Here is a 13144-nt window from a genome sequence, read left to right on the forward strand (position 1 = left end):
ACTTCTTCCTCCCAAGACAATAACAAACTCTGGGGAGTTTTCATGAATCACCAAACTTTCCTGGTACAACAACAAGCTTATCTCATCAGGCTGGGATATATACATGAGTAAATGGAATTCCCTGACACAAGTACATCACAACACACACTGGGGTAGCCAGATGACTCATTCAAATTACCAGAGTTATTAAAGCAAGGTTTTCCCACTCGTGCAAAACAAATTACTCATACCTACATATGTGGATATCTTCCAGCTTACCAATATAAATGTCAAAATATACAAATGAAATACTAATAATAATAATAATAATAATAAATCGAATACTGACAATAATATCTCTAACTTCTACATATAATTCAGGGGTGTGATATATGTACTATCACAACTTTTACACTTCAAAGCTGGTAATTAGCAGTACATTTTTAATGAAGTCAAATATGAAAGATAACTGTATCCATACAGCCTATCCTTTGTACAGATGCCTGTTTTAGGTGTTTGATGCCTTTTTGCTTGCGCTGTCTTCATTTTACATACCGGTACTGTATCTACTACTTAAAATTCCGCAGGCTATAACTACTCACTTGTTCTGTTACAACCTCAAGGCGAGAGTTCCAAAAAAAGTGTTAATTGCAAAGTTCTGTACGGCAGACTTCTGCTTGTTCAAACTAGGAGCGTGAGGTGTTTCTTCTGAAAACAAGAATAAGAGTACTGTAGAGGTAATTAAATCCACATTGGAAACACTTGCTTTACAAAACTATCACTGAAGATGAATGATTGGGCATGATTTCTCTCTCTGATTGTGTATCCAAGTAAGATTATTTTATTTGACTTCCTTTCCGGATTTTATGAGTAGAAATTAATTTCGTTTCCATCTATTTATTTCGCTTGTTCGGTATTTCCGAGGATCTGAGTATTGTTACTGATGGTTGAGTGGAGGAGAGAGGAGTGCAAAGGCAATTGCCCTGCCATGACAATCGATCCGGATATTTGGCGTTCGGATAACTAGAGTTATATTGTATGTAGACCACTATATTTTCATGCTTTGTTTCAAGTATTGCTCAGTCATGTGTCCCAAACTGAACGAATTGTTTAAATAATGAATAATAGATGGAGTAACAAAGAAACTATTACAATAAATTTTATGTTACTCATTTAGATTCGATATGTGCTCAGGACATTGTTTGCAGCTAATATAAAGAAACCCCGTTTCCCTTTGCGAAAATCAAATGATCATAAATATGTCTCCCGGTCATGGCCATCCATCAACTGGTAATTTCAGGTGGCAGCCAGCTAAGACATAGCCTGCACGGTTGATAGGTAACATTGACCATCCATCCATGCTTTACAACAATGCCTGCACGGTTGCTATGGTTACACTTCCGTCACACATTTTGTCGCGTTACGTTACACAAATTTTTGGATGACCCCCAGTCATAAGACATATTTATATCAATATGGCTTAGGCCTACTTGCTCGCCCCCCTGTGAGATTTCTTTCTACACCTCCAGCCGATAGACCTGGTAGTCTAACAAGGAAAGTGTTTGGATTGAGACTGACAGATTTCAAGGAAACTGCGGCGAATGATCGAATAGTATATCCTAAATTTAATGGTGATAAATAATATTGGCACTTAGTCGACGATAGAGCTAAAATGAATTGCTGAGAAATGGCTGGACGCCTCGGGGCAGTTAGCTGACGATCACCTTGAGCACCGTAGAAATAAACCAATAATGCAGCCTAATATTATGCTTACTCCTATTCCGTAGTCACCTTTACTCTGTCTTTCCGCACCTCGTCTTGTGTCATTCAGGAGTGTACTGTATTTCGATAATTAGGACATGACTACAGAAATTCACAGGGACTCTCCTTGGGAGGGTCTAATGCTGCCCACGGGGCCTTCAGCTTAATCCGATGTTGTTTCCAAATTTAAAATGTTCATGCTGTCTGCCTTCCTTTTGTAAATTATTGTTTTCTTTTGACTCGGACGGTACTCCGTTGGCAAGGCTTTGGGAGTTTTCAAATTAATGCTTTCCATAGACTTTCCCTTTCTTTCTCTCTTCAAGGACGCGGGTTTGTGATTAACTCAGTGATTTAGCTCTCCATGGCTAAATGGTTAGCGTGCTGGCCTTTGGTCACAGGGGTCCCGGGCTCGATTCCCGGCAGGGTCGTGAATTTTAACCATCATTGGTTAATTTCACTGGCACGGGCCTGAGTGTGTATGTCGTCATCACTTCATCCTCATCATGACGCGCAGGTCGCCTACGGGAGTTAATTCAAAAGACCTGCACCTGGCGAGCCGAAGTCCTCGGACATATCCCAGCACCAAAAGCCATACGCCATTTCATAGTGGTTTAGCTGGTGGCTTCCCACCCGTAAGGCTTAGGCTCGAATCCCAGCCAATCCTGAGTTGAGATTTTAATCTAAAAAATCACGTGGTGTAAAGGAGGGCATCCGGCCGTAAACCTCAGGCCAAAACCTAAATGAGCCTGGGTGGCTCCAGTGACCCCAGAAATAATTGGGATAAGCTGAAGAAAGTTTTATTCTTCAAAAGGTTGATCCTATTGTTTCTCCTGTAATCTATATAAATAAAATTGTAACGACCGTGTGTATGTACATTGACTATTTTGGGGAAAATTTCATTCAGTTATCCGTTTCAGGTGTAATAATGACCATCTGCATATTTTTTAGCTTTGGTGTCTGTTTGTTTGTCTGAGTTCTTATAACGTAAGAACTACTGGATATATTTCTACCAAACTTCATATTTAGAATCCTCCTGTACTTGGGTGGGTTTTAGGGCCAATATTGTTGCGAAATCCCTGAATTGACTGGGTGTTTATACGAAACCGAAAACATGATTTTGCACTCCCACAAAATATACACAACGAGACTTAATGGAAATCTACCTGCCTTAGTGGAAATCAATTTCTGGACCTTTTTTCTCATGTGCATCTCTTCGATACGAGGATTAATAAGGGAGAGATCATTAACGGACCGTTTTTCAGTCTAACTTCGAGCGAACTTTTTAAAAGCTTTTTTTTTTTTGTCGATTTTTCTGTTCGTCCGTTCGTGTTCTTATACTGGGAAAATACTGCATATATTTCTAGATATTAGGGTCAATATTATTTCTAAATCCCGCATTGGTTTGGGGGTTTATAGGAACTCGAAACTGTGATTTTACCCTCCCACAAAATGTACAATACCAACCTTAACGGAAAACTACCGGCCTTAACGGAAATCAGTTTCTAAAAAGTTTTTCTCATGTGCACCTTTTCGATAGGAGGATAACAAGGGAGTTATCATTAATGGACAGTTTTACAGGCTGTCGTGTAATTTCATGTTGGGTTAAATGGTTTAACTAAAGAGCCATTTGACTCTTTTCAATAGAACGGATAACAAGACATGTTATCGTCATCGATTGATTTAATAATTCTTCAGCCACAGTGCCACTCCCGGTTTCAGATGAACAACAATATGTAACCGAGAAGTAGGAAGAATTACGCACAACTTAGGACCAGGAACTGTATCGTTCAATAAACTCTGTGATCTACACCATTCTGACCACACTTTCTTCAGCTTTACTGTACTTCACGTTACTGTCACGTGCTTTCGTAGAAGAATATCAGTTTAACATGCCGTATTAAACGTTTGAATACAGGCATGTAACTTTTCATAAATTAATTAAGGAATCGTGAAAACGATTACCATTTCCCGTGCGAAGAATGGGTACATATGCTATATAGTCAGAGTTAAGAACGTACAGTATGGTTATTCCGTTCTATTACTCCTTAACAGTATTCCAACGTAAGTGCGTCAGGGCAATGGCCGCAAGTTTTGACGTAGACTAGGTCAGTCAATCGATCAATCAATCAATCAATCAATCAATCAATCAGTCAATCAATCAGTGATCTGCAGGTGGCAGATTCCATATCAGTTGTTTACCTAGTTTTTCTGAAATATTTTCAGTGAACTTGAGAATTTATCGAAAGTGTCCTTTGGAATTTATTCCAGTCCCTTACTTCTCGTCCTAAATGAATATTGGCCCCAATCTCTCCTCTTGAATTCCAACTTTACCTTCGTATTGTGATCTTTCCTACTCTTAAAAGCTCCACTCGAGCTTATTATTCTACTTATTCCATGCCAACTTACCACTGACAGCTCGAAACATACCACGTACTACAGCATCTCGTCTCCTTACTCTCAAGTCTTCCCAATCCAAAATTTGCAACATTTTCGTAACACTACTCCTTTATCGGAAGTCACCAATAACAAACCATGCTGCCTTCGTTTGTATTGTTTTGCAATTCTCATATCAAGTAGTCCTGGTTAGGGTTCCATAAACTGGAGCCATTCTCTTAACTGCGGTCTTACCAGAGACTTATACGTCCTTTCTTTTACATCCTTACTACAACCCCTGAATACTCTCATAACCATGAGAAGGGACATGTAACCTTTCTTGACAACCTCGTTAATATGATTACCCCAATGAAGATCATTCCTTATATTAACACCTAGGTACTTACATTGTTTCCCATGATGTACTATCATTCCACCAACACAATAATTAAAAATGAGAGGACTTTTCCTCTTGGTGAAACTTACAATTTGACTTTTCATCCTATTTACATTCATATCATTGTCTGCAGTCCATCTCACAACATTGTTCAAGTCCCCCTGCAGTCACTCACAATCCTGCAACTCATTTAGGTATTGCGCCATAGGTATTTCTTCGAAATAAAGTATTTAGTCAGTATCAGTTTGAAAAGTGATTTCGTCATTCTGTACAAATTGACACAGGGGCGGAAAATGTGCTCGGCTGGAGCTGCAGTAGCGCGGAAATATCTGCACGACGTTCGGCCGCCTTACCTTTGAGACGCTTCCGATGAACCTGTGGACGCTCTGCATTCGTGATTTTAGACTTTTTTTTTTTTTAACATTCTAACAAGCCATTTTAATGTATCCTCTTCAGTGCAGTTTGGATCAATCTTAAGCCGTCTATTATCCATACGTTGCGACATTTTGGAAGGAAATGTTCCTAATTCTTCGCACCACATCTACTCAAAGGTGCACTATTTGATTTTGTTCTGCCGTATAATTATAGACCTCACACGACGTGCTAGCACGCTGGAGTCCTCAGCTATGCTAATTTTTAGTCGAGCGGCATGGCGATTTAGCACACTAAAATGGCGGCACTATTGGATCACCCATTGATGTCATATCGAGGTCCGATTCTTGTTGCTAGATACACTGGTCTGTCTTCTCGACGCATGTGTTATCTAGAAATTATTTCGATATGAAAACTTTAATGTTTTAAATTAACATAGTTTTTACATCCTACTAATTACTTTTACGGTTTTCGTATATGCCGAGGTGCAGGAATTTAGTCACGCATGAGTTCTTTTACGGCCGGGCTGAGTGGCTCAGACGGTTAAGGCGCTGGCCTTCTGAACCCAACTTGGCAGGTTCGATCCTGCCTCAGTCCGGTGGTACTAGAAGGTGCTCAAATACGTCAGCCTCGTGTCGGTAGATTTACTGACAGTATCTATTTTCCGCAACAGTAACGAACTCTTGCAAGGCAAAATTCTGGCGTTCAGTAAGGCCGTCAAGAGTTACAACGGATTTTGTTGTTGTTATTATTATTATTATTATTATTATTATTATTATTATTATTATTATTATTATTATTATTATTATTTTGTCTATAATCACATTTTGTCGCTAACTAGGGTGTCATACGATCTCGGTGGGAGAAGTTGTCGAAGTTTATATGTAACAGTTTGCCGTAGCAAAGTTTTATCATAATAATATGAAGAAGAAGAAGAAGAATGTTTTAATTTCGATAGTACCGGTATATCTTCACCGTATGCTATTTCTGAGGTGTACTATTTCTGTTCGACAAATGCATGTGTCATTGTTCGCTCTGTGATGATGATCGTTGTTTTAAAGGACAGAAAGAAATGTTATCAGCTCCGATCATCCACTGAAAGGGACTCTTCGTTGAAAGTCATGTAGAATGTTCTGATTTGGTGGAAGAATTTCAGTTCCAAGTCCCCATGATATCTTGCATAAAATAAACATCGACCATTACGTTCGGGGTTTGTGAATGATTTTCAATTGAAAGAACAGAATTATTTTTATTCTGTTATTCATAGGAAAGGCATACTAGAGAGATGTGTTTTGTTTATTTGAATATATATGTCGAACTGTTCGGAGAACATTTTTCACTACGAACATGTACTTATGTTTAATTTACATACATGTGACATTAAAAATGAAATAAAAATGTGTTAAAACTTAGATTTCTTTATTTTATCGTGTATGTTTTGGTCGTTAAATGTCCTCTTGTAGCAGCATAATGTTGCATTTGGATACTTTTATCCACCTCTGTACATTTTGACAGTGGTTTTCCCCTTTTGCTCACCTCATTTTTATCTTTTCTTTGATGTGGATCATTTTCCCTTAAAGAGAACCCGTGACGAGTCAAGAAAAATGAGAATGGTTTCAAGTGAAGCATGGAGCGTTGTCGTGTAGCCCTGGCTCTGCGGACACCACGTGTTCCATCCGTATGATGACCTCCATGCTCTCGTGTTGTTCCTCTTGTTTTGTTGTTACCCGACCACTACGAGTCTGGTCTGACGGGACGGCCTGCCTGCCTAGCTATTCGCTTGAAATTTCCTCCGTATCAGATCAGCCGTACCGCCCGATATCGCAGTGGGAGGAGCTCGTTGATTTCTTGTGTTTTCTGGAAAGAAATTATGCTGTTTCTCCACGTTCAATGTGGAGTCAACGAAGCACCGAGGTTCAGATTGGAATTAGGTCGTAGTTAAGGCCAGATGCCTTCTCTGTACCTTCGGGCTGGTCTTATTAAGAATCTCACTCGAAGTTGCTGAAATGTTTCGTAAGCAATTCCAGAATTAACTTTCCCTGGGTCTGAAGAGGAAAGCGATATGTAATCAATCTTGTAATTTTACAGGAATATTGAAATAGTGACCGTAGCCACATAACCTTCAGTTTTACTAGATTCTTACTTGCAGGGACGTCAATTTCCATTAGTAAATTCCTACCCGGATTGGCCGCTTTGAAAAAAACACCTAGGACGATGATCGCTAAACGACTGGCAAGGGGAGGCTATGGCGCATGGATGACCGATTCGATCCATCGTTGGTACACATGTAGTGCATGACCAGGAGCGTAACAGGTGCAAGTAGTAAGGCGCAATTCTCAGCCGTTTCCGAGAAATTAATTAAGGAAAATTCCAGTGCGTTTATGTGCAAGCTATGCTTGCGAAAAAGACAACGAGCTCGTGGCGATTCTCAACCAGGGTTCCGCGACGCCAAGTCAAGGGTTCCGGCGTTCCGCGAAAACGCATAAAATATTTTAAAAACAGTCATACTCATAAAGTCAACCGTTGTATTTCTACAGTGAACGTTGTACATGGACTTGGCTGATGATCGACGTGATTTTTGTTGGGAAATCTCTTGCTAACATGTCAAGTTGATTACAAATTCACAAGCATTTTTCCAAATGTTACCAAACATTAGAGTTAGCAACACCGGTTGTGAACACAGCTTTCGCCTACCAAAGTTGCGGTGAAGAATAGCATTATTGAGCTCTACGAGAGAGTTCGAAGTGGGCTAAAATTTCTCGTCCGTGCTGAGATGGTACTGTTGGATGGTGGTTTCAAGACTTGCTGCGAAGTGGAGTGTCAACAGAATTACGCATTTTCAAAATCGCTTTACCTTTTTAAGTAAAAGTGAATCTTTAGAGAAGTGCTGTAAGGTTAGTATTAATATACATTTCTTTATTTGAAATTTTTTCGTATATATAAACATAAAACTATTGCTCCTGTTAATAACAGATTTTGTAAGTTGTAAAATTAAAATAAATGCCTTTCTATTACGTGTATTAAATAAACACTGTTCTAAAATTATATTTAAAATGTACGAATTACATCGTAGTTCGCCTACTGTAAATTATTTTTTTTAAATTTTGACCTTAGTTGAAAATGTATCCGACCAGTCAGACAGGGTTCCCCAAGGTTTAGTTAAACATTTCTATGGTTCCCCCAAATAAAACAACAACGACAACAACAGCAAAACGTTGGTAAACATTGTGTTCGAGTTTAGAGCATCTTCGTCTACATTGCCATATATTATGTACTTAATAAAGAAAGAAAGAAAGAAGGAAAGAAAGAAAGAAAGAAAGAAAGAAAGAAAAAGAAACTAAAATTGACTGTGTTTCTTGGTGACGATCCTTGTTCTTATAATAGCAATTAAATGGGAAGGAATGCCAAAAATTAGGTAATTGAGATGATAAAGTTGGGACGAGGTTATTGTTCATAAAACCAGGCACTGATAGCATGGAAATTTGAGTATGTAAATAGTAAACAGAACTCTGTGATATAAATCTCTTTAGTGTCAACACGCGAACTGATGAGATTGAAGGTCAATGTTTTTCTTGTAAAACTTTGCACCCAAACGGGTCAGTTACCACTTTTTTCTTTTCTTTTACGATTTGTTTTACGTCGCTCCGACACAGATAGACCTTATGGCTACGATGGGATAGGAGTGGGAAGGAAGCGGCCGTGGCCTTAATTAAGGTACAGGCTGGTGTGAAAAGGGGAAACCACGGAAAACCATATTCAGTGCTGCCGACCGTAGGTTTCGAACCCCGTCACTTATCAGTATCACATACTTCTCAATTCATTCTCCTCTCCCTCACTCCACTTTGCTTGAGGTCTGGAACCCAACATTCAACAGTACCATCACAGCGTGGACGAGAAATTTTAGTCCACTTCGAACTCATCTGATACCAGTCCCTGAAATCAGTCTCGACTAACTGGGTGAGAAGCTACTATTCTGAACACCAGGAAGACTCGTTTCAAGGACTATTTAACTAGTGGGAAATTTAAAACTGATTGGGGAAATCGAACCCAAACAAGTAGGACTTTTTAACTAGAGCGAAATTTAAATTGATGGTGGAATTCGAAACCAAACAAGTACAGTAGTTCATTGCCGTCGAAGGAAGTATTAAAGTAACCAAGAATACCCAATTCTTGCCCATTTATTAAGGAAAATATTTCAATAAAGGATGTGTTTGTTATGATTTGATGTTCAAGCATGGCGTTCGGAAGTTAAATCCAGCGGCTCCTCGTGTCGATAAAAGTCTTGTAAAGTCATGGTTTGGTAATTAACGAACAGATGGCAGCATGTTCTGAAAGCTGTACAGATATGAATGAAACGATTGAACAGGCGGCTGCAGTTCGCTACAGTGTGCGGAATGAGTTGCTTGGCAAGAATGGACCTGTTCCTAAACTGCGACGTAGTGTACGGAGATATGTAGCATCCGAACGGAATATTTCTTGGATTAAAATGTTGCAAGTTTGGATCACAACGAACTGCCACAATTCTAAAAGATTCCATTGACGTCCTATACTGCTATTAAGGAGAAAGTGTGGTTTCTGGTTTTTCTTTTCTATTCCTCAAATCGAATTTTCAACAACTGGAAATTGTAGGGGGGGGGGGGGGGGGGAGAGGGGATAAGAGGGCAGATGCGCTGCTGTTCTGTATCCAGTTTTATTCGTTGTCAAGCGAGATTGCAAATGAACATTTCAGAAATCGTGGAGTCATGTGCAAAGGAAGTTTCTTTTTAAAAGGAATCGAATGTGTTGTAAAGCAAATAAAAAATAGATCTTCTGTATTGTATACCCTCCAGACTAACTTGATTATTGGAGAATTTTCAGAAGCGCGGACACCCGTGTCTAGATGAAGTGCTACCATTTCACAGCGATATTTTGTACTAGATGTCACATCACAATTAGATGTTTTCTTAGAATTATTACCATTTAATGTTCCTTTAATGACAATATGAAGGTGAGTTCTGGTGATTAAATTTGTTCCATGTCATTAAGATTGAGAGAAATATTTGAGAAAATAGGGAAATATAACGTTTAAACATTAGATTACCAATGGATTGTATTTATCAAACACTTAACACATTCACATTAATATAAACATGTACAAATATTAATGTACTATAGTTACAAAGTTATGGTACCATCTTGGCATTTGCCTGGAGGAGAAGTAGGAAACCACGGAAACCACTTCGAGGATGGCTGAGGTGGGGAATCGAGAACCCCCCCCCCCCTCTACTCAGTTGACCTCCCGAGGCTGAGTGGACCCCGTTCCCGTGGCAGAGCCGGGAATCGAACCTGGGCCTCCGGGGGTGGCAGCTAATCACACTACTACATCACAGAGAGAACAATAACATTATTAATATACTTAATACTGTATGTTCCTCTCTAAACATTTTTTAAATATGTCGTTGTTGATAATGAGATATCCTGTCTTTATGTCTTTATGCAGTCTTTCTCACTTCCACTCCTTCCTACTATTGGAAGTTTACTTTCCTCCTGATACGTAATATACAGCTGTTAAAAGAAGCTAGATATTAGTACATTTTGCATTCTTACTCCCACCCACCCATAATCGATTTTTTTTTTTTTTAATGTATAGAGTGCTATCATTTTCAGTCAGTCAGTCAGTCAGTCAGTGAATGACATCCAGGTAGTACGACAGTACATGATGTGAATAATACAAAAGCCTTAAATTATTGGTGCATTTGAGATGGTGTTTATTATGTCTTCAGATTAAACGTTGGAGGGAGCATGCAGTGAGTAGTGCCGTCAGTTTTATTCTTAAAAATTTCCTCCGGGCCGGATTTGAACCAGCGACCTATGGATATCTGTCCATCGTTCCCCACTACAGTCCACCGCTCTACCAACTGAGCTACCAGAGGATGTATTGCGTTAAACGTTGATCATACTGTTAGAAGCCATTTAAATGTTTTTTAGCAGTATCGGAATTAAGAATGTAATTGGACCCATAGCCTTTTTAAAGTATTATTATTCAGTCATAACTTATAAGATTGTATAATAAAAATAATAATAATAATTCATTACCCATGTTTTTCGACAGTACCTCTATTTCAGTTATTTTTTTAAGACATAAAGTACATTTTGTCAATACTTTCGTATTGTTAGTTGTATGCACGTCGATTTTACTTTTTTTTTTTTTTCGTAATACTAATAATCATTCTAAATTTATAATGTAATATGTTTACACTTTGTGTGGTATACTTTGTCCTGTGGCAGCCCATAAATTGGCAAGAATCAATAAATTAAATAAATGCTGAAATCAAATTTTGAGACGATTTTTAAAGATATGAAATGGGGCTTGATAAAGTTATAAAATGAAAGACACGATGCGTATGCCGGAACACAAATATAAATAAAAGTACATTTTCCCCCATTTTTGGGCAGATTTAATTAAAACCAATGACTGAAATTGCTAATATCAATTTCCACCTTCCATTTCACTATTGGATCTTCATATTTGTTTACCAAAGGGCCCAGACGCAAATTTTCGAAGTTCGCTTATAGTTAAAATTTTGCATCCCTTGTGGGGATCGAACCCACGACCTTTGGATTAGAAGTCCAACGCGCTATCCTCTGCGCCAAAGGGACCTGGTTATGAGGCTTTGTAGTAGGAGTATTTTACTTGCTGTGCCAGTGTTTCTAATCGAATGTTGCGTCTTTTTATATTGCAGTTAGTAAAGATTATTTGTGCATCGCGTTTGTGTAGCTTGTCTTCTGATGGTCGGAACGATCCCAATTCTGTTCTGTTCCAGGCATGTTTATGTATGCGGCAGTCACGTTACGTACCGGTAACAAAGGAATTATTGTTGTATTCTAACGGTTAGTTTTGAAAATACGGATATTGCGGCTTGATTACTGGAAAGTACAAGCATTAGAATTATAAATTTAGCATAAGTTCCGAGTTCATGTCTGATAAGTGATGAAAATATCTTGGTGTCTTAAATGAGATGACGTATGTGGCGGTTTTGTTTTATTGTAACTGTCTGCCAGTGTCTTTAGTCAGTCTGGCACGTCCTATCGCCAAGACGCAATGAAAGTCTAATATATTGCTGGATATCAAAACTATTAACAATAGTATTTTTCTTTAAACCTGTAACTGCTTCTTTGCATAGCATGTAGTGTTCTTAGGATGTGACAGGAAGGAGAAAGAATGAATGTTTGGCCTTGGTTATGCAGCGTCGTCTGGTAATAGGTATTGAGGCGTGGGATACTATTCGACTCCCATGTTAAAAGAACAGAATAGAATACACCCATCCCGTAGTTCCGAATCGCGTGAAACGGGGGAGACAGTGGCGTATGCTGGGATCAAGACGTGGGCTACCACTAAACTTAGGTTACCCCTTTTCGATGGTTGGTTTAGTGAACCTCAAGGCTTTAGCGTTTTGAGCTGCAGCCAATAGCCAACGGAGAAGCCTGTTGTGTTGTGAAGGCTGCTTCATAAACTACTGCCCTGGCCTCTGATACTGCCAGTGCTCAACCCCTGATCAGTGGAGATGGTAGCCTAACGTTTAGCAAATTAATGTTCGGTTTTGTGGCTAAATGGATAGAATTCTCGCCTTTGGTCTGATGGCCGGGGATCAATTTTCAGAATCAACCTCCTCATACTGTTAATTCCCCTGGCTTGGGGACTGGGTGTTTATGACGTCTTCGCCATTCATTTTATCTTCATTAGGGCACCACCAAGCCTATACAGATGCCATGCCATGAAGTCTAAAACGGTCTAACACCGAGGTTAGCCGGTTCGAGTCCCGTTGGTCGAAAAAAATTTTCACCATCAGAATGTTGGCCGGCAGGGTAGGGGAGGTGGTGGTATACAATTTCTAATCACTAGATTGCGTGCCAAAAGCCTGGATTAAATTCCAAACCTCTCCGCAGTGCTCATATGGAGTGAGGGCATATGACGCTGTTGATGGTGATTCGTCCGTCGGATGGGGACGTTAAGCCTTGAGCAGACCCCTTGGTGCTATTCGACAGGAGTAGGCTATGTGCCGGCATCGGGTTTCACCCTCTCCCTACTATCATATATCACGTCATTCATTTCATCTCCCATTAACTCCTCTGGTGAGGTTGACGTCAGGAAGGGCATCCGGTCATAAAAAACCGCCACGACAAATTCATCTCACCTCATACCCGACCCCGTAGGGAAACGGGACAAGGGTTGGACAAACAAACAAACATTATTATTATTATTATTATTATTATTATTATTAT

At 39.3% G+C, this 13144-nt stretch overlaps 1 protein-coding gene and 2 non-coding genes across 4 annotated transcripts in view; 1 reads left to right on the top strand and 2 right to left on the bottom strand.

Annotated features, from left to right (window-relative positions):
• LOC136857542 (NAD kinase) overlaps positions 1 to 13144 on the top strand; it is a 933739-nt gene that overhangs the window by 125280 nt on the left and 795315 nt on the right. The gene's annotated exons all lie outside the window — the stretch shown is intronic.
• TRNAY-GUA (transfer RNA tyrosine (anticodon GUA)) lies at positions 10703 to 10794 on the bottom strand. Its single transcript is given in 2 exon segments — positions 10703 to 10738; positions 10758 to 10794. It is a non-coding gene; the product is annotated as a tRNA-Tyr (tRNA).
• Positions 11449 to 11521, bottom strand: TRNAR-UCU (transfer RNA arginine (anticodon UCU)). Its single transcript has one exon. It is a non-coding gene; the product is annotated as a tRNA-Arg (tRNA).

This window comes from Anabrus simplex, chromosome 1 (assembly GCF_040414725.1).
Source record: "Anabrus simplex isolate iqAnaSimp1 chromosome 1, ASM4041472v1, whole genome shotgun sequence".
Taxonomy (NCBI): Eukaryota; Metazoa; Arthropoda; class Insecta; order Orthoptera; family Tettigoniidae; genus Anabrus; species Anabrus simplex.